General features: G+C 43.8%; 1 long non-coding RNA gene across 1 annotated transcript; it reads right to left on the reverse strand.

Annotated features, from left to right (window-relative positions):
• Positions 1–1,648: 1,648 nt before the first annotated feature.
• Positions 1,649–14,098, reverse strand: LOC131512346 (uncharacterized). The gene is made up of 2 exons (XR_009262099.1): positions 13,419–14,098; positions 1,649–3,225 (listed from the first exon to the last, which is right to left on the reverse strand). It is a non-coding gene; the product is annotated as an uncharacterized LOC131512346 (long non-coding RNA).
• Positions 14,099–18,895: the final 4,797 nt, after the last annotated feature.

Genomic DNA, 18,895 nt, shown 5'->3' on the forward strand with positions numbered 1-18,895 from the left:
TTTAACCCCCTTCCAGCAAAGGTGCAAACCATTTCACCCAAACCTCCACACAAAAGATTGTCAAGCCCCTGCAAGTGAGCTGTTTGGTACGAGAGCTATTCCAGACAAATCCCAGCGCTGGGGGCAGCCCTTTCACATTGTTGTAACAGGATTTGACTTGGCTGAGAAGTATTATCCCCATCTCACAGGTAGGCTTGTTGACCTCTCAAGCACAGAGTTGAGAGTTTCTTCCATATTTCATCCCACGGTCTCCTATTGACTCAAAGTATCCAAATCTCACTGGATCTTTAACAACCCAGTGCACAGACCACCCCCACCATGAAGCCTTCTGTGGTTCTCCTGCTAGAGGTCCTCGCTCTCACCTTTGGCCTCCTATCTGCTCTTTTCCTATAATATTTATCCTTTGGTTGTTGTGCTATATGTCACAGATTTGTGTGCATTTTATTTCTGTATCATGAGTCCCTTCTGACAGCTTATTAAACTCTACCTACTCCGAAAGGCCAAACTTTGAATAGGCGCCAAACTAGATGAACTCTGCTCCATAAGTGTGGGCGGAATTCATCACTTAAATAATTAGTAATGACCATCCGGGGCTGGGTGGCTGACAGAAGAGGCACAAGGAAAGCTCAGATCAGACTGGGACCTACCAATCCCTTCTTCCATAATAGATGGGGAGACAGCACATCAAATTGATTCCTTACCTTGTTACTGATAGTAGCAACAAGAAAATGAGAAGATGTGGGGGTTGGGAGCCTCAACTAGAAAAGTAGTAGAAAGATGCAAGCAATAGCATATATTACATATGAGCACAGTTGTTCCTATATTAGCATATAATAGTAACAAAAACAAGCAAACCCACCTATACATATGCACACATAACTCTATTAACCTTATATGAACAGTGAGACTAGTATATTTTATCAATACGCACTGGTTTTGCTCTGCATTATAACCCATTTCCCAGCCTTTAGTGCTATGAAAGTGACGTTATAAACCATGGATAAGTAACTGTATGAATAGATGACACTGACATCACTCTAGCATATAGAACATTCAATAAAAATTTGCCAAGTAAATGAACGACTTAAGGTAATTTAATGGAGATGAATAATAATGTTTCTCCATACACTAAAGGAAATATTGTTAGTGATGGTAATTAATTTAGGTTCCCTCATAAATACCCAGTTCTGATCTAAGAGCTAGTAGTAAATGGGATTTCAGTCTTCCCTGGGGGTTCAGAGGGCCATATTGTACTAATAAGGCAATGAAAGAATAGACATGTGTGTGAGTGTGATTGGCAGACTGGTCCCTTCAACATATTGGCACTAAGCCTGACAGTCTGAGGTCACAGAGCTGGGAGGGCCCATGAATGAATAGGTGGGTAGGCTAAGAAAATGTATCTGAGTTGGAGGCTGGGACTGGTTTATAAAGAAGTCTGGCTTCCGCCGCATTTTCTGGAAGACCTCTAATATTGCTCTAGAATTTGTATTTGATTAGAATTTTAAGATCTTTCAAACTTTAGGAATATAACTGAAGCCCACATCTGTAAGTTAGGACACAATGCTAATTTCAACTGCTTCTTTCTTTAAGGAACAAAATATGAACAAACGCAAGGTTGTCCATTACAAAAAAAGGGTATCAAAAAGGGTATATCAAAGTCCAAAGGTTTTATTTATATATACAGGTAAATGTGGGTAGAATTAACTACTTAATTAGGAAATGAAAGTCAGCTGGCTGACAACAGAGGTACAAGAAAATCTCAGAACAGATGGGACTTCTCAAGTCCTTCTTCCTTAATATAAGGGAAAACAGAATAATACATATTTTGGTAGGAAGGAATAATAAGACTGGTTAGGCTATAGGTCATTGGAGAATGCCAAGGGCTTACAATCAGGGAACTTGAGTTGGAATCTAAGCTCTACCACTATATGTCAACTTCTTTTTTCCGAGCCTTGCTGTCTTCATCTATGACATGGGGTCAACGTTACCAAAATCACAGAACTGCAATAGGTCGTATCAATCATGAGTGTGTTTGGCTGCAAGTAACAACAAATGGATTACAGGGGTTTCAAAAAAGAAGAGTGGATTTTCCTCACTTAAGAACAAGTCAAGGTAGGCAACTCAAAGGGCACACTCAGTGATGCCTTAGGAGATCTAGATTCTTTCTGTATTTCTGTCTTAATATCCCTGCGATCTTGGTCCTCCTCATGTTTGTCTTCTCTTGCTCACAAGATGACTATTGTAACTTCATCTATATGTACACATTCAGGAAGAATGGGCAAGGGGCAGAAGCTCTTCTCCCTGTGAGTCTTTCTCAGCCAATCCATTCTCACATCTCTTTAGACACTGTGGGGCACTTGCCCATCTTGAGATTGATGAGTGGCGAAGGGAGCCGAGATAACCATGATTGCTTTTGACCCATCATCATACATCTTGACTGCTTTTGACCCATCATGATACATCTTCTGGCACTGAATTAGAGACAAATCAAAGAATCTTTCTGTGCTGGGGTGCCCGGGTGGCTCAGTCAGTTAAGCATCCCACTCTTGATTTCAGCTCAGGTCATGATCTCACGGTTCGTGGGTTTGAGCCCCACACCGGGCTCCTCACTGACAGCTCACACAGATCAATTCAGGGCTATGTCAGCAGGGAAGAAGGGTGGCTGTTGGGTGAGTAACCAATAGGGTCCGCCCTGTGGTAAAACATGATAAAGCTGAGCTCCCCAAAGTGCGGTCCCTACATCAACAGCATTAGCAGCATCTGGGAACTTGTTAGAAATGCAAAGTGTTTCGTTCCATCCCAGAGCTACAGAATGCGAAACTCTGGGGTGGAGCCCAACAATCTGTGTTTTAACAAGCCTTCCAGAGGATTCTGACGCTCACTCAGGTTTGAGACCCACTGGGAAAAAGTTGAGAAAAAAACTTAGCAATGAAGCTGGAAACTCCATGAGGGTAATGACATGTGTTCTTTACCAAATCCCTCCTATGGGAAGTGGGGAGGAGAAAAACCAACCTTTACTGAGTACATACCAAAGGTGGGCAACGTCCTTGACGCCTTCACCTGTCCCTTCTAACTTTATCTGAACAAATGCCATTTTCACAGATGAAAAAACTGAGTATGAGAAGGGTTAAGTTGACTTCTGTGAAGTCATTCATCTGATGAATGACACAGCTCAAATTCAAAGCATGGTCTGATTCCAAGCCAGCAAACTTCCCACTGTTACACCTAAAAAACAAAACAAACAAACAAAAAACCAAAAAAACCCCAGTCCTGGTAAACTTTAAAATGACTCAATTTATAAAAATCTGATTTCCGTGGAAAACTCATTGTTCCTTTCCTGGGCGTTCAGAGCCCTGTGCAGTTTTGCTCTGATTTATCTTCCAGCCTTGCCTTCACTACAGCCCCACCCTCGCCCACTCCCATCCACTCAGCCTGGCACAGAGCCACCCCGACACCTCCCCATTTCTTGGGCATGCCATGCAACTTCAACGCCTCAACTCAATTCCTGCCCTCTGTAATGCCCTCCCTTCCCTTTTCCGCCCGTTGAACTTTATTCTTTGTAAATGATTAAACAACTAACACTGGCCCTCCGTGTCTTCAGGGTATGGTGCAGGAAAGTAACGTGGCATTCACTAAGCATCTGTGTAATAAATGAATGCAAGATGCCTTGTTTGAATTCTTCTACCAAGAGGCACCTCCAAGGTTTTCTTTCTAACCCACCAGCATTTTGCTCACATTGCTGATTTCTCAGTCTGTCCTGTGATAAGATGGTATATGTGCCTCTGTCTCCCAACCGACGTGTGGACTCCGAAAACCAAGGTGTGGTCTTACTCATCTCCTTATCCTCCATAGCACCCAGCACAGGGCCTTACACTTAGTAAGTGCTCAAAAACCACATATGCAGGACGGAACTACATAACATGAAATGTACATGTGTACATTTCAAAGAACTTCAAGCAACTGTATTTTTCAATTAGCTGATGAATCCTACCGTTTTTAATGAACAAAAGCCTATTTCACACTAATGCTGTTGATGTGGGAGCAAACCTTTCCTTTGGAGCACTCAAGTAGATGTTACTTGCCCAGTGCTTAGCTAATCCAATTCTGAGAATACAGCGTCACTGCTGGATGTTGAAATGGAGCCATTTTGGGAAGCTGAGCGGAAAACCTCCCAGTAGGAGTTATTTACGCACCTGCTGGATCACCTATAATAAATGATACTGGCCAACTCACGGTGCGATCCCCTAGCACGCTGTACCCTGGCCACTCTCTCCCTGCCTGCATTTACTGGATGACTTCCAAGAATGTTTGGAAATTAAATGTAGTTTGCAGCCTCCGGAAAGTATCAAGGGACAACTTTAAAAGTGATACTGAGCCGTAGATAATTACATTTATTTTAAAGAGTCTTTAAAAGAACACCTTTTTACAATAAATTTTGAGTGTTGGGGAAATGGTTAATGAAGCTTCGAAGGAGGGAGCAGAGAGAAAATGAGAATGTGGTGCTAAAATCTGGCACTTTCTAGGCAGAAAATGCCACGGGTTCAAGGAAAGCTTATCAACATAAATAGGAAAGAAGGCGGAATAGTATATTCAGTTACTCTGTCACTCTTGTTTGTCTCCTTAGGCATTCGTCAGCATTTTCTGGACATTCATTCCAAATAACTAACTAACAAGGATTTATTGAATACCTTCCATACCATGGGCCCAGCCTATGGGAAGCAAAAAGAGAAGGAACCCCAGAAGAATGACTGCCATTCCTTACAATTTTTTTTTTTTTAGCTTTTAAGAACTTAAAAATGCTTCAAATACTTGATCCCATCCAATCCAATCTCCTCGTACAGATGAGTAAACTGAAGAGCCTACGAGCAGGACTATATGGTTTATAGGTGACTGGGTTGGGATCCATGCGTATGTCTTCTGACAAGTCCTGTGCTCCTCCCTCTCTCCCCTGCCCCACCACAAAGACAAAGGCTGTTTTTAATAATGTTATAGCGTACAATATACATTCCCACGACGTGATCAATTTTAAAGGATGTCTTTTACAGACTCGTGGATAAAAAAGCATTGAAATTAAGTGTTTTAACCTCTTCTACACTAGATCTTCACTGCAACAACCCAGAGAAGAATAAAAAAGAAAAAGCTTCGGGGCACCTGGGTGGCTCAGTCACTTAAGCGTCCGAGCTCAGGTCATGATCTCACGGTTCGTGAGTTCAAGCCCCAGATCGGGCTCTGTGCCGACAGCTCGGAGCCTGGAGCCTGAAGCCTGATTCATATTCTGTGTTTCCCTCTCTCTCTCTCTGCCCCTCCCCAGCTTGTGCTCTGTCTCTCTCTCTCTCAAAAATAAATAAACATTAAAGAAAGAAGAAAGAAAGAAAGAAAGAAAGAAAGAAAGAAAGAAAGAAAGAGAAAAAGAAAAAGAAAAAGAAAAAGAAAAGAAAAAGAAAAAGCTTTGGGGAAAGGGAGGACAAGTACAGGACAGTATGCCTTCCATGTGGTAGAAAGTGTGGAACCATCTTGTCCAGCATGGTGCAGATGGGATGGGGCATAGGAAGACACTGAAGGCCATGTCACAACTCCACTTCCTGAGAGACAGCAGTCAGCAGTGCTGACAGGAAGTAAATGGCAGAGGGACTGTGTAATCCCCACCAAACATGACTGGCCCCCTTTCGATTGTGAAGTCTTTTTTTTTTTTTTTTTTTTTTTTAACGTTTATTTATTTATTTTTAATTTTTTTTTTAATGTTTATTTATTTTTGAGACAGAGAGAGACAGAGCATGAACAGGGGAGGGGCAGAGAGAGAGAGGGAGACACAGAATCTAAAACAGGCTCCAGGCTCTGAGCTGTCAGCACAGAGCCCGATGCGGGGCTCGAACTCACGGACCGTGAGATCATGACCTGAGCCGAAGTCAGACGCTTAACCGACTGAGCCACCCAGGCGCCCCTACGTTTATTTATTTTTGAGACAGAGAGAGACAGAGCATGAACAGGGGAGGGGCAGAGAGAGAAGGAGACACAGAATCCGAAACAGGCTCCAGGCTCTGAGCTGTCAGCACAGAGTCCGACGCGGGGCTCGAACTCACAGACTGTGAGATCATGACCTGAGCTGAAGTCGGACGCTTAACCAACCAAGCCACCCAGGCGCTCCTCGATTGTGAAGTCTTAATGACAAGGGTGCTGGCTCAGAGGAGGCAAAATTTTCAAAACTGACAAGTCTCCATTTATAATGGACCCTTAAAAAGCAATACCTAATTAAAATTTTCATTGAAAGCAATAGAGAGTAGAATGGACACTGTAATAAAGGTCCAGAAGAGAAACTTGAAAACCTGCCACGGAATGAGGAGGAAAAAGACAAGGTGATTGAAATAATGAGAGAAAAATTGTTGTACTTAAAGAACATATAATACAGAAAGCATAGATCAGAGATGTTCCTAGAAAAAAACAAATGAAACAAAACAGAAAAACAAAAAAGAGAATAGAATAAATAAAAGAAGCAAAATAACCAAAAATATAAAAGAAGAAAACTTTCCTAAGCTGATATAGCCATAAGGATCATCAGTCAGTCTCCTGTGACAGAAATGCAACATCAAACTTAACACTCCGGGGAATATAGTTTTTATTCCAAGAAGCCATGTGCCCATATGAAAATCAAGAATTATGTTAGTAAGAAGGAAAATTTGGATTGGGGGAACCATTATCAACCTCTGCCATAACTGAATAAAAGATTCATACTTGTAGATCAAACACTCTCATTGAGTACCCAGCAAAATTACTTCAAAGACTTCAACTATTAGATACATTCAAATTCAAGACTAATAGAAGAATTTCATAATTATCCAGGCAGGGAAAAAAAAAAGCAGACTAGCCTTAGCCCTATAACAAACATGAGATGACAATAGAGACACAGCTATAGTTTTGAGTATAAGTTGCCAGTCAAGAATTCTAAACTCATCCAAGTTGTCATTCACGTCTAAATGAAATGGAGGAAAATGTTCAGCTACTCAGAGACTCCTAAAAAAGTACATCACTCAAACCCTTTTTGAAAAAAATTACTTATTTTATACTGTAGCCAATTGAGAGATGAATCAAAATAAAGAATGGGGAAGTTCTGAGGCACCTGGGTGCCTAAGTGTCCAACTCTTAATCTCACCTCAGTTTTTATTTCAGGGTTGTGAGTTCAAGCCCTGCACTGGGCTTCACACTGGGCATGAAGCCTACTTAAAAAAAAAAAGAAAAGAAAAGAAAGAAGAAGAAGGAGGAGGAGGAGGGGGAGGAGGAGAAGGGGAAGGGGAATGGAGAAGTTCTGATGAAGTAGATCCCAAGGTGATTACTGAAATCAATCAATGTATCATCTAATTTTTTTAAGTATTATTGTAAATGAGTTTTTAAACACAGGCATTGATTATTGAAAGAGAAAATAATGTTAAAAATAACACCTGGGGCACCTGGGTGGCTCAGTAGGTTAAGCATCCAACTTCGGCTCTGGTCATGATCTCACGGTCCGTGAATTCGAGCCCCACGTTGGGCTCTGTGCTGACAGCTCAGAGCCTGGAGCCTGCTTCAGATTCTGTGTCTCCCTCTCTCTCTGCCCCTCCCCTGCTCATGCTCTGTCTCTCTCTGTCTCAAAAATAAATAAAAACAAACCAAAAAAACCCACCAGGTATACATTCATCAAAATTCAATGAATATACACTTAAGATTTGTGCTTTTTATCGTCTGTAAATTTTACCTCAAAGGGGGAAAAATTGCAAGCAATTATTAAACTCTGGTTAATGATATTTGTGCTGAAGTATTTAAGGGGAAGTATACTGACATCTTCAATTTCCTTCAAAATGTATTTTTTTTTAAGATGGGTTGAATGGGTAGATACATGATAAAGCAAGAAAAGTAAAATGGCAATAGTGGGAACTAGATGGTGAGTATATGAGTGTTCACTGTAAATTCTGTCAACTTTTCCATAGTTTGAAAATTTTTATAAAACAATACGTTGGGAGGAAAAAAGTAACGCCTGAGTCTAAAATCCCACGTTAAATAAATAAAATAGGGAACTGAGCGAAATAGGATAGAAGGGGGGGAAATCACCTTGCATTTGATAGGTAACACTTTTTAAAATCAATAATTAGAAAAATATAAGTTCCTATACATATGTTTTAAATTATCAAGGCAATTCCAATAGAATTTAAAAATAGAACCCATACATTCCACATCATTAGCAGGAAAAAGAAAAAAGAAAATACAAACAACGTAGCAAAAAACACAATTTTAAGTAAAGAGCACGCAGAAAGCATAAGCAACTTGACTAAAGTAAAAACTAACACAGTAACTATGACAATAAATATAAATGGCTTAAACTCCTATATTTGAAAAACTAAACCTGTCAATACGTTCTCCCAAGGTATACATCTAGAACAAAGAAAGAAAAGTATCAGAATAAGGAAAGATAAGCTAGCAAATACATCACACATGTAAATACACAATCTATAAAGAAACCAGGATCGCAATGTTTTCCATCCAAGTAGAATTTAAAGACACAAGCTTAAGTGAAATTTAGATAAATACTGACAAAGTCTGCAACTCATAAGGAAAACATAACTGTCGTGAAACTTTATATGCCACATAATATAGAATAAAAATAAATAAAGCAAGAATTCTTAGACATTCAGAAGAAAATTGATAGAAATGTAATAGTAATGGGAGACTTTAAGATAATGTCTTTGACAACGCAGAAAGGTAATGCGCATACAATAACATAATAGTACGTTAGGAAGCATCCAGGTGTGTTTCAATCGGAGTCGAGTTTATCAGGACAATGACTTTGTTCATTCCAGAAGCTGTATTTTTCTTAATGAAGGCTTACCACATGTGAGATTCTTTGGCAACACATATGCACATTTATACTTGACCTATGTTGCCTACCAACCCCATCTGCATATGTGCTGCTAACAAACCATTCTCTACACGGGAGATCTAGCAAGATTCATGAACTATACAATCTAGAGAGGTTTCCACTGTTGATGTAGTAGAAGAAGAAATGGTAAGGATTATATGAACTGGAAAACATTTCTTGTATCTGTTAAACTCAGATATTTTAAAGCAATGGGTCCTAGTGAAAGATCAGATGATAGAACGAGAAAGTTCAGGATCTTCCAAGACAGTTTTGGTTCCCTAGGGCTAGATCCTGCTTCCATAAACAGAAATAAGAGAGATGGGAAAGGCAGCGTGGTTAAGGGAAAGTTCATAGATGGGCATGAGGATATTTTGAATTTGCAGTAACGACAAGATAACCCATTGGAGGTGCTTTGGAGGCTGCTGGAAATGTAGAACAGGATCTGGGTTAGAAATGTGGATTGGAGAGTGACCATCACAAAAGTAAGTGAAAGCCACATGACTCAAGTTACTGGTGGAGAGGATATCGGATTAGCAAAGCCCTCGAAAGCCTGATGATCGAAACACGGAAAGCCAGGCAGAGAATTCTGTGCACAACATGGTCGGCAATGTAAAGCCAACAAAGGTTTGGGATCAGGAAAGTGGTTTTCATTATTAGGAAATTTCCATTTTGAAGCCCAGTTTTGCTTTCCAACATATCTGTCAGCAGCTGGTGCTTCCTCTGTTACCTGTTGGGTAACAAAATGCATCTGCTCCCTCTTTTACATGTCAGTAGAGGGAAAAGCAGAAACAGCATCCCGCCTTCATGCAGTCCGCAGGACTAGAAGGAGAAGACACGATGCACTCTGAGAAAACCACATTAATCATCGACCCAGGAAACTGGAAAACTCCCCAAAACCATTGCTATAAATTCTACATTTACACAAAAATCTGGAGGTTCAAGTTCTTGTTACCACAGGGGAAGGAAAACATGTAAAGCTGCCCGAAAGAGAAGCCCACTTGCTACCTAGGCTCACCAAATTCACATCTAAGCGCCCCATTCTCATTCCACGGAAAAGAAAACTAAGTTGCCAAAAGACAATTGATGTCTTGATCAATGACGTGTCCGTGCCATTTACAATTCCCACTTGACCAGTCCCATTTCGGAGCCGAAGAAACTATAGCCCCAAGGCCACAATGACCTGCCCAATGTCACCCAGCAAGTAAGCATCCAAACTGATAGGCAAACCCAGTTCGCCCTGCTACTCAGCCACACAAACCAACCAAAGCATGCCAGACAGAAAGAAAAAACCTGGCTGTGTCGTGTCTGAAGAAGCAAACCCATGCAAATCTTCTCTATTCTTGGGAAAGATGGAAGTCCCAGGTGCTGGAGGAACCAGCATACTCTCAGCTGGGTTTTGGGTGAAGTCACGGGGACCCTGTCTACAACGTCTACCAAAGAAATAGCGTCTGCCAGCTTCCCGCAGAGTTGCTGCCCAGGGACCTTATTACAATTATGGTTTGGCTGGAGCCCAGCCAGCCTTCCTGGGTCAGAATCTCAGGGTGGGGCCCTGGAACCTGAGTTCCTAACAAGCCTCCCCAGTGACTCGCACACACACTCAAGTACAGGAGCCTCTGGGGTTTATATTCTTGACCAAGGAACACATGAAGAGTGAATCCAAATCTTGTCCCAAGCCTGGGGTCAGACGGGACAGGGATCCTCACCCTGCCGTCAGCCCCCAGGCCCTCATGTGCCTTTCTGGCTCATTGCTCAGCTCAGCCCAGCCCAGCCCAGAATTAGTCCTCTTGAAGGACGTCCCTCTACCATTTTAATTTCTAAAACCTGTCATAAAAGCAGCTCTTCTCTCCTAATGAGGTAATTGGTGCCATAATGCCATTAGGAAGGTGCCCCTGGCGTGCGGCTCAATTAAGAAAGGTGTATTAAATGATTTACATTTCTTTATTTAGCTGAAACACTAGCTCTAGACTTGCTAAGTAATACAATGTTAATGAGCCAGAGGATGGGGCTCATTTAATTCTATACTGTAGCTTTCTAATTGATGCATTGTTCTTCCTCACCCCTCTATCCAATTTTTCTTCTCCCAATGCTGGAAACAGAGACACACACAGAGAGAGAGAGAGAGAAAGAGAGAGAGAGAGAGAAACTACTCAAGTGTCAGAAGGCAAAAGGGAAAATCTACATAAAGACAGATTCTCAGCCCTCAGGCAGATCCACCTTTCAGAGGGACAGGACTCTCTATGTTAATTATTGACCTTGCAAGTTTATTCAGGGCTCATGCTGGGCCCAGAGGCCTAAAGAGCCCCAATCTGGAGGGCCAGTGTTTCCATCCTGTGAGACCTGTCGCTCTCTGGAGGGGCCTAGGGAAGGTCTAACGTGTAATCCATGGGCCAAGAGCATCAGTGCTCGGGAGTTCATTGGAAAGGAAGAAATCCATGCTCTCTACCCCACAATTATTAAATCAGAATCTAGATTTAACAAGACCCTCAAGTGGTCCTTACGCACTTGGAAAGTTGTGAAGCACTGGTCGGGATCCTTCCAGAATAAATCAGAACTTCCCTCAGAGAGATTTACCCACCAGAAACCAACCCATGCCTACCCCAGGGGCAGAATTTCCCTTTTCTTAAATGTGACTGTGCTCGGAGGAAGAAAACAAAAACAAAAACAAAAACAAAACACCTTTTTGTTTGTTTTTTGGTTTTTTTTGTTGTTGTTGTTTGTTTCTTGTTTTTTTGTTTTTAAGGGAAAAAAAAGTCCCCAAGTAACAGAAAAGACCAAGAAAGAGTTTCTGGACTTAAGAAATTCAAAAGCCCCATATTTCATTTTACTCACATAACCACCAATCTCTCCTGCATCACACCCAAAGGCTGCGGCTCCGTCTCTGCCAAGCCACAATTACATGAAAAGCCAGAAGAAAAACACTCTTTCTGACACAGAAGAGCCAGGAACACCAATAGAGAGCAACCTTCAAAGCTCATGGAATCACAGTATGTGGGAGCAGGAAGGAGCCTTAGAAGTCACTTCCCGGGGCACCTGGGTGGCTCAGTCGGTTGGGCCTCCGACTTCGGCTCAGGTCATGATCTCACGGTTTGTAAGTTCGAGCCCCGCATCAGGCTCTGTGCTGACAGCTCAGAGCCTGGAGCCTGCTTCAGATTCTGTGTCTCCCTCTCTCTTTGCCCCTCTCCCACATGCACTCGGTCTCTCTCTCTCTCTCTCTCTCTCTCAAAAATAAATAAAAATGTTCAAAAAAGTCACTTAGCACCCCTTCACCCTCCAAACAAAGCACTGAGGCCCACAGGGGGCAAGTGATTTGTTCAAGCAACCCACGCCTATTAGTGGCAGAGCCCGAGCAGGCTGGGACTGGGCCCGGGTCCCCTTTCTCCATCCAGCCCTGTTTCCATCACACCAGGAGCCTTCGGGAAATTTGTACGAGGACCACCTTCAGGCCCATGTGCAAAAAGCCATTTCACAAATCTGCACACCATGAACCTGTTCTTCTAAAGCATATGTGACACCACACAGTTGCAACCACTGCCGGGCAGAGGTGATCCCGAGGAACCGCTTGGCTGCTGGTCTCCAGATCACAGATCAGCCGGAACATTACGCAGTGAGAACCAACCCAAGCCGTTCGCAAAAACTGGAACTGAACTCGACACGAGATTCAAAAATGGAACCAACTCTTTCTTTTCATGATCTTTTTCTTTTCTTTTTTCACTCATTTTTCCCCTGGCAACCACCAATCTGTTTTTCGTTGCTAGGAGTTCAGTTTTTTCAGATTCCACATACAAGTGAGATCAGACGGAATTTATCTTTCTCTGTCTGCCTTATCTCACGCTACTCTCTTCTCTTCACAGGTTGCTCCCTTCCAACATTTGTACTCGAGCATTATCTGGGTGAGAAGACCCTGGTACCACCAGCTCAGAGGAATATCTCCACACCTGACAGATGGCTTGCTTGTCCAAACTCACCGTTTTTTTATCTTCAGATACACACAGCCCAACTTGGGAATGAAGACAGAATAACATAAATGTCCCTCAAGACCAAAAGTCTCAACCAACAGCCCCATAACCTAGCAGACCCCAAGAAACTCAGATCCAAAATGACCAAGTAATGACAGTGGAAAAACCCGTGTGAGAAAATCTGCCATGAGGAGGGTATCCAGCTGGATAAACCCCAAATCCCCAACCCCCCTTTCTCTGCTACCTCCAGCAGCCAAATCATCTCCCAGTGTCAGTGTGCCCCTCAGAGGTGACCACCACCACCTGTCCCTCTAATGACTAAAATGACAAACATCAGCCTAATGCTCATTCTGTCCATGAAACTGAGGTTTCTATATCCGGGTTCCTGGAATGGACTTCCTTTTTCCTTTTTCCCCTTTCTTCCTACCTTCCTTCCTTCCTTTCTTCTTTCCTTCCTTTTTTTCTCTCCTCCTCTCTTCCCTTTCTTTCTTTCTTTCTTGTCTTTTTTTTTTTGTCCCAGGCACCCTGTCATTTTTCTAAAATGGAGAAAAGGGGGGAAAAAAGAGAAGCAAACGAACCTTCCCCGCGGCGATGTGAGTGACTGCTATGTTTCCATGGCTCGCTTTCCACTGTTCTCTGTGACCCCTGCAGACTCCCCTTATGAGTGAGTGTCCCGGAATGTCTCTTTATTAGGTGTCTGGAGAAGTAAAGCTGTCCTGATGCCAGTGCCCCCACACTGAGGACTTTATTAGTTTTTTAATTTTCTGTCTGGGTGCTCCTGCTGCATCAAACTTTCCACAGCTGTTAGGAGCCATTAAGTAAGTAGCTTCATCGGCCCTTTCCCCACCCTACCCCCTCCTTAATAGCAGGAGAAATTTCTGGACATGCTACGTGGAGCCTTTAAAATAAAGATGCTTTGTCTCTCTGGTGAGAAATTGCTGGGGGTCTGGGTGGGGAGAGGATGTCCTGCCATCAGAAAAGCGCCTTGCCTCGTGGGTGCCTTGGCTTAGAGCAGGGCCGTGCAGACGACATGGGGGACCACGCAGACGTGAGGAGCCACTCTCTCAGCCTTTCCACCCAGCAAGTAGAGGACCCGGGGTAGCTCCGACTGTTTTTAGAGCTGACTTGGAATCGGGCCCAGAGCTTGATGCCCAGTTCAAAGCGTTCCCTCCTCAGTGGACATTCTGAGACCTGCAGCGAAGAATAAAACAGAATGCCTTGCAAACGTTCCCTGTGTAGGCACACAGCTGTGGTTCTGCACAACAGGCCAGGCTATTATTGCTCCTGTCACCCCCCAGAAGGGACTCCAGAGCCCCCTCTCTGCCGGTGTCCTTGATGCCCCAAACCCCCCATCCAAAGGACTCCTTGTGTGTGAATCCAAAGATGGACACACACACACACACACACACACACACACAAGCTCACTCAGACACTCACAGGGCCAAGTATTGTTGGACCACGCAGCCAGGCCCTGACTCATAGCACCCATGGATCTAGAAGGTTATGACCACTGGGCGGACAGAGGAGCACAGACTAGGTGCTTGAGAGCCCGGAGCTTTCCAAGCATCTCTCTCGGCTCCAGCCTGCCTGGCAATTTGCTTTGAGCGGCTGCCTCTAAGCCTCCCTTTGAGAAGACCTTATTTGCAGGGTGAATGTGAAAGACCAGAGAGAAGAAAACCCTTTGGTGATGCCCGCCTAGGGAACAATTTTGCCTCAGAGAGCAAGTTGGTATTTGGGGTTAATCCCTCTGTGGAAACACTGGGTTGAAAGCCCAGGGGAGGTCAGGGGTCTGATTACGGCTTCTGTTGACATATAAACTTCCTGGTCCTAGGAGACAATCGCAGGGGTGGGGGCAGGGAGCCGGGAAGAAAAGAAAGCAGAGAAGAATTTTTTTAATTAAATGGCCTTCTCTCCTAAAAGTAAAATCAAGGAAATAAGGTAGAGCTTGCAGAATTAAGATTTGATTTGAATGTCTAGGCACAAATTTTTAAACATTTTTCAGTCAAGATTTATAGGATAGGGTTGAAGAATCTTCTGAAATAAAATTTGAAATGAAATGCTGATATATATACACTCATATATGTATTCATTATATATATACATATGAATAGATATATTTAATAAAAAAAAAACAGGAAGAAATAACTCCCCTCCTGAGCACCAGAGGAGTGGTTTTGTTGTATTGTTTTGAGTAGCTCTGATGTGAATTTTGTTTAGTTTGGGTTGGGTTCGATCAGAGAAAATCATCATGAAGACACTACAACCAATTTCAGGCAGATATGCTGAAAACTATGGTATTTAGGCCATTCGAAAATTGCTATAAACACATACATCTAAGAAAAGCCTAGATGAGAGTATTAAAGACAGAAGCAATACTTTCAAAAGAATTAAGAGAAAAAAAATACTCCTTCCATATGTTCAAAAAAAGGCAAAGCAAAACTAGGCAGTTGAGTTGGGGAAGATGGGGAGAGGGGGGCAGGGGGGTGGGGATGCCAAAATGGTTACCAAAAAAAGGAGCAGTTAATTTTTAAGATCTATAATTCAAGCAATTTTTAAAATGTTTTTCTTAATGTTTATTTTTGAGAGAGACAGCACGAGCGGGGGAGGGGCAGAGAGAGAGAGGGAGACAAAGAATCTGAAGCAGGCTCCAGGCTCTGAGCTGTCAGCACAGAGCCTGATGTGGGGCTCGAACTTACGAAGTTGGATGCCCAACCGACTGAGCCACCCAGGCGCCCCTCAAGCAATTTTTTAAATTAAATTAATTTTTTTTAACTCAAGTATAATTAAAATAAGTTTCAGGTAACTTGAGCAATTTTTTAAGGGATTAAATTTAAAGACAAAAATAGTTACTTTTTTTTTTTTTAGTACAAAAGGCAGGGTGTCACAAGTCTGTCCCGGACATCTGTAAGAACATTAAACAAAACATCCATGAAGAAACTGTGGAAACCCTGTTGCTTGGGACATTTGCAACCAGATAAAATTCAGGTATGTAGGATTTGAATCCCAAAACATCCCCTCATAGAAGAGAGATCCCCAAACCTGATTACTAATTTCCTTTTGTGTCTCTAACTGATGAGATTTTTTTTCTTGAGGTTTTTGCAAATATTAAGGATGCTTCTCACTGTTTACTTTGGTAAATAAAAAGGAAAGCATTTCTTTGAGAAATCTTCAGCTTTCCACTTTAAGACCCTAGCTAAAGAATTTTGGAAAGCCAATCATCTAACATTTCGAAAATGAATTTGTCAACAAAAGTAATGAACAAATGAACGAAAGAAAGAGAGAGAGAGAGAGAGAGAGAAGTGAATAAAAGTTGAAATCAAACCCCATGGGTCATTAACTGCCCCTTCGAAAGAATCAAGAACATTCTAATTCTTTCATTTTTCACCATAAATCCTATAATCTTCCTAATTCATCAGCTACTTGGTGCCTGCTTTGCCCACTTGGCCTTTTTCCTTTTATGTCTTTCATCCCCTAAATGAGAATGGTTTCCTGATATTTTCCTCCACAAATTCCTTCAGAGCATCTGACAGCAGGAAGGTGGCTGTTTCAGCAGCAGGATAAGAAGGAGAGGAGGAGAAAGAATGACACAGAAAAGCAAGAGTGTGATGCAGAGGCCAAACGTTCACCAGGTCATGCACTGTGAAGGGACACCTAACACAGAGGTCTGCATTTCTGAGGGGCACTGATTTTCTGTCAGCCCCTCTCACAGAACCACTTCTGAGAAGGTAAGGCATTTCACCAGGCTGAATTTGGGACCCGCTGGCAAATATCAGAGGTTGTTCGAGAGCAAGTGGTGAGTCAGAGGTGACATCAGACTATATCATATGGGCAGAAGCAAACCGAGCAATGAGCTCCCCTTTGGGCTCCAAAATGCCACGTAGCTGGGCTCGGGGGTCTGCAGTGGGGCATACATAATTAAGTCCCCAAATCGGGACACTTCTGAGAGTAAAAGTGGGGGTGTCTATTGGAATTACACAGCGGCAGTCCATACAAGCCAGGGCCACCCTAGGCAAACAGGGACGTTGCTCACCCTAATTATGATGAATCTCTGCAAAGTCTAGGAGATAAAGTTTAGCTGCCCTCGGAATCGACTTTCGACAAGGCTGGGCCTCCGGTTGAGCTCTTTTTCCCCAGGGGAAGAGCCTCTCCAATGGCAAGGAGTGGGCCATGAGGAAGTGCGTTGGGCAACTAAGTGTGGGAAATGGACTGTTCTTACTCCCACCCTTTCTGGGAGACTCACAGTATGCATATTAGCAAATTGGTTTGAGAAGTCCCGCAGTAAATTAAGCTACTTAGCCATTGTTCAACCTGGGGTTTTCCCAAAGGTTTTTGAGCGCCAAGAGATCGTTTGTGTGCGGAACTACCTAGAATATTCATGCAAATGCTGTTCTAAGCCTTTGGAAGCCAAGTGTAGAGGGAAGGGCTGGAATTACAGGCCTTCTCCGGGAGATGGAAGCTGGCAGAATATCCAGGGGCTTGCAGTGTTCCTGAGGATGACACTAGCAGATGTTCAGCTGGGTGAGGTAATCCAAGAGCCTACCCGGGCACAGCCAAAAGGCCTGCAGAAACATGTCTGAAGCCATCCCACACCGTGAGCAGGAAGCCTTTGGGTTCACATCAACGTAGGCAGGTCTCCCCAGCCCACATTAATCCATTTCCTCAAACAAGAAGGGCAACAGAGCCTGCATTTGATATTAAGGGAGTGGTGAGTCTGCCCCGAACTCAGCTGCGACACACAGAACCCCTGTTTCCCTGTAGGCATTTCCTCCACAGGGACCTGAGGCTACGCCTCATCCATCCTGCCGCATCTCTGGCACGCGTGCCCTGAGGGGTGTGCCCCAGAGAGTGCGGGTGTGACGGGTGACCATAGGGGCCTAGGAGTCAAGACAGAGGTGGCCTGGGTACCGGGCGAGGTGCTTGTCGCTGAGTGTGGCAGAGCAGTGCTGACGTGCCGCCCATGAGGCAGAGGCTGCTGGTTTCTGGGACACGCAAACCGTTCTCCCCTGGGTTGTCTCCAAATCTTCTGGGGGCAGGTCCCTCGCTATTCCCGTCTGCCCTTCATTTCGCAGCCAGAAACATATAAACTCCCTCAGGTCTTGCAGAGCATCTCACAGTGAGTTGGTGGGCAGGAGAGCCCTAGAGAAAGGTCACGGTGATGGGACTAGAGGCAAACATCAATACTTGTCAGCATCACTGTCCAAGCTTCACATGGCGCCTGTCAGGAGAACTGACGCCCTGATCTCTCCTCCTCCCCTCCACTCACTTTTACCCCCTCCACTGAATCCACTTACGCCCAGCTGCTCTTTGACCCCCAAACATACCATTCTTGTCACGACCCCTGCTCTTCCTAGTGCTGTCCCTTGTCTCCCTAGCCAAGTTTGACTCATGTACTTTAAAAGCCACCTGAGATTTCACCTTTTTAGCTGAACAGCCTTCCCCACTGCCCCTGCGCTGTCTCTACTCGAGCAGAATTTGGGCCTTCCTCCTCAGTGTGCCTTGTCTGGCCCTTACCACGCCAAAGGTAGTCTCCTTGGCGAGACTCTGAGTACCTGATGACAGGAAGCTGTCACACCAGTCCCCTGGTCCTCCGTGCCTACTCCAACGCCCACTGCAGAGTCAATGCCTGGTTACTGCGGGGTCACAGAGCAACAAACACAACTCTGCGGGATCAATTCAAGATTCAAACAGTTTTCCTCAGGCTTTAGCATTTTTTTTTTTTTAACGTTTTTATTTATTTTTGAGACAGACAGAGAGCATGAACGGGGGAGGGTCAGAGAGAGGGAGACACAGAATCGGAAACAGGCCCCAGGCTCTGAGCCGTCAGCACAGAGCCCGACGCGGGGCTCGAACCCACGGACCGTGAGATCGTGACCTGAGCCGAAGTCGGACGCTTAACCGACTGAGCCACCCAGGCGCCCCGGCTTTAGCATTTTAAATTTGACAGTGAAAGGCATCAGAAACATGTCTCTGTGTCGGAGCCTGAAAAGAATGGCTAAAATGTGAAGGCAGACCAGGATTTTACAACCGTGGCCGAAAAAAAGGATGTTCGCTGGAG

Source organism: Neofelis nebulosa, chromosome 5 (genome assembly GCF_028018385.1).
Source record: "Neofelis nebulosa isolate mNeoNeb1 chromosome 5, mNeoNeb1.pri, whole genome shotgun sequence".
In the NCBI taxonomy this organism is placed as follows: Eukaryota; Metazoa; Chordata; class Mammalia; order Carnivora; family Felidae; genus Neofelis; species Neofelis nebulosa.